The sequence below is a fragment of the Phyllostomus discolor genome, chromosome 3 (assembly GCF_004126475.2).
Source record: "Phyllostomus discolor isolate MPI-MPIP mPhyDis1 chromosome 3, mPhyDis1.pri.v3, whole genome shotgun sequence".
Classification (NCBI taxonomy): domain Eukaryota; kingdom Metazoa; phylum Chordata; class Mammalia; order Chiroptera; family Phyllostomidae; genus Phyllostomus; species Phyllostomus discolor.
In genome coordinates this window covers 154,407,372-154,410,694 of record NC_040905.2, presented here as the reverse complement: position 1 = coordinate 154,410,694, position 3,323 = coordinate 154,407,372, and the positions used below count along the sequence as shown (strand labels likewise).

At 39.5% G+C, this 3,323-nt stretch overlaps 1 pseudogene; it reads right to left on the bottom strand.

Annotated features, from left to right (window-relative positions):
* Positions 1-490: 490 nt before the first annotated feature.
* LOC114490788 lies at positions 491-1,298 on the bottom strand (annotated as a pseudogene).
* Between the last annotated feature and the right edge of the window lie 2,025 nt (positions 1,299-3,323).

The following is a 3,323-nucleotide window of genomic DNA, read 5'->3' as shown; positions in this document are numbered from 1 at the left end:
TCAAGTAGATATCTTTTTTCCTTTCCTTTCCTTTCCTTTCCTTTCCTTTCCTTTCCTTTCCTTTCCTTTCCTTTCCTTTCCTTTCCTTTCCTTTCCTTTCCTTTTCCCTCTCCCCTCTCCCTCTCCTCTCCTCTCTTCTCTTTTCCTTTTTTCCTTTTCTCTCCCTCCCTCCTTTCCTTCTTTCCATCATTCTTTCTTTACTTTCTTTTCTCCCTCTTTCCTTTCTTTCCTATGCCCCCCCCTTCCTTCCCTCCCTCCCTCCCTCACTCTCTGTCTCTCTCTCTTTTTATTTATTTTCTCATTCTTGGGAACTATGAAGTCTTTGCAAGCACAGCTCATTTCTGCTGATTATTTTCCAACCATGTACAAAATGGACCCCAAATGGAGAAGCTCTTACGAAACTGAAGAACTGCAACATTAAAAGCTACAATTATCCGGTAGCAAGTATTCTAGCCTTTAGTTGCCAGCTTCCTCTTCCTGCTGCTCTGAGTTAGTGGGATGAAAAGGTCTTCCTCGTGATTGTTTTACTTTCTTCTCAGCATCTGGGTGTGCACGTTTCAGCACCTTTAGGAAGTGGGATGTCGTTGCCCGCACACATGTATGAATATAGACCTTAGAGCACTTGATGCAATATTGCAGGTAGTCCCAGCATGTGTGGATCAGGTGGATAGTGTTGTCTTGAGCCCTGGTGTTGGCATGGCAAGGAAACAACATGAAGGTAATGTAGCCAATGTTGTCACCCACAGTAGCATCAGTGTCTTTCAGCTCCAGGGAAGGTCTCTGTGGCTAAAGAGGACTTGTGGGGCTGTAGGGCGGGCTCTGTGTCTTTGTTTGAACTCCTACGTGAACGCCTCTCTAATGGCCACATCATTGTCACTCTGAGTACTGTGTCGAAGACTGCTGTGCTCTGTCTTTTGAGACTCAGCACATGTGGTCTCATCATCTCCATGATGGATAACTGCCCTGTTCTCTCCTTCCTTGCCCGCTTCTTGGAACTGGAAATATTTCTCAAAGACAGAGGCAAAATAATTTCATTTAAACATGCCAGCTTGATGCACAATGGAATCCTTGGATGTGGGCAGATTTTCAAGATTGTAGAGCAAAGAGACATTGTATCCTGATTCTGGATTTACCAAGAAACTCCTGTACATTGTCTCTAGAAATGCATCAGCACCATATGCCTGAAGTTTCTTGTAGAATTTCAAACAAATACTAACCATCACTTTTGTTTGGTCTCTATTAGGATTTGAAATGTGACAGAGGACCCAATCAAGACCTGAAAATATTGCCCTGGCTGGTGTGTCTCAGTGGATTGAGCACTGACCCGTGAACCAAAGGGCCACTGATTTGATTCCCAATCAGGGCATATGCCTGGGTTGCGGGCCGGGTCCCCAATAGGGGGCACTCAGAAGGCAACCACACATTGATGTTCCTCTTCTCTTTCTCCCTCCCTTCCCCTTTCTCTAAAAGTAATAAATAAAATCTTTAAAAAACTGTAAGTATTATTTCTGCTTCTTATTTGTTTCCAGGAGCCATAATCTCACAGTTGGGCACAAGCATCTCCTGGAGGGTGAGGTTGTTTACTTCCAGCCAGATCATGGTCTGCTGGCCCCAGAAGCCTGAACTGGCCTGGGAGTGGTCACTGCTGCTTGGCTTCACCTACAAGCCCGAGTCCCTGCCCAGCCCTGTCTATAACACTTTTGTCCATTTTTATAACTGAGCAAGAGACAAAAAGGTGTCATAAAATTTAATACTTTTGCTAATTTCTCAACTTCCAGAACATAAATTTAATATTTGTATCCCATTTGAGAAAGCATAGCCTTTAGCCTAACCTTGATTATATTTTAATTTTAATCCAAACTCTGTATAATAGAGGGTGCTAGGCACAAGAATGATCAGATATTTTTAGTGGAGGCCGGGATCATTTATTGACGGTAGAAAATTTACATGACTGTCAATTTCTATTTCTATAATTCTTAGTACTTTTCTTTCTACCACTATGAGTAAGCATCTTTCAAGTTTCCCAACAAGCTTAGATGTTTTTCAAAATTTTTAGTTTGGTGAAGAATGCTTCTTAAATAAACAGCAATTTTTTTTTATTGATGGAGAACAAATATTTTCTTTTAGTAGCCAGCAGAAGGAGCTGTTGGCATTTGATTTCACATTATAACTCGACCTGGAAGTTCCCTCCTTAATTAATTCAATGTTTGAAATCAAACCACCGTTTAAATGTAATGATATTAATATGCAAGGATAGACGTGTAAGCATGGAGATTTTCCATTCCCATTAAACTTTCTACACAACCACAGATTTCTGGCTCTTCTGTGGGTCTCTTTTAGAGAGCTTATGCTATAGAGACGTTGGCTGCTGTAAATTAAAGCTGCACATAACTGAGTTCATGCACCTAGGCAATGACTCAAGATTTCTAAGGTGGGTTGTATGTCAAGAAAGAAAGCAATTTCTTCCTCCTGATCTTAAAAAAAAATACAAAAAGAAAGAAAGGGAAAGGAAAGAAAGAAAACCTGTTTGACTTACAATAATACTTGGAGTATCAAAGAAAAATTATATATGCTTGGTTTATAATAAATTGAAGGTCTTTAATCTAAGGGGAAGAAATCTCTGTAGTTAATATTTTGGGTATATTTGATGCTGTCCTTGTGATAAAATATAGTATGTTGATTTTTCTTATATTCCCTCAACCCCAAATTCATTATAATAGCTGTGGGTTTGAAGAACTTGTTTCACAGTTTAGTATTTAAAATATACTTTTCTCCTTTGTACTTTAACATCAGTTAAAATGGATTACAATGGAATGATTTCCAAATACCTCACTAAAGTGCTATCTTTTTCTTTCATTAGACAGAAACATACAGTGTGCACACCATCAGCAGTGGCAACAATCTGCAAACACCCAGACAGGGAGCAGGGGAAGTGATCCCTCTGATAGCACCACTTTTCCAAGGGCCCCTGAAAGACCTACCTGTCTACTGTCTAGGTAAGAGGAAGGTTGAAAAGAGTTACAAATAATCATTCTGATTGAAATGTTTCTCCTAAGATGAATGTAAAAATAAACTACTACACATTTAAACCAATGTTGTTAAAGACACGAAACCTTCACAAACTTGAAATGGAAAGTTACTTGGCAAGATAAAGAAGAAAACAGTGTTCTTTCTTGATATGCACTGACAAATGATCGTCAAATACACCACCCAACTGTTGCCCATAGATTTAAGATTTCTTCCTTAAGGTACATGGAAAGCCTGACAGAAGTATAAAAACACAGCGTGGTATTTCTGAGTACATAAAGAAAAGTTGCTTTCTT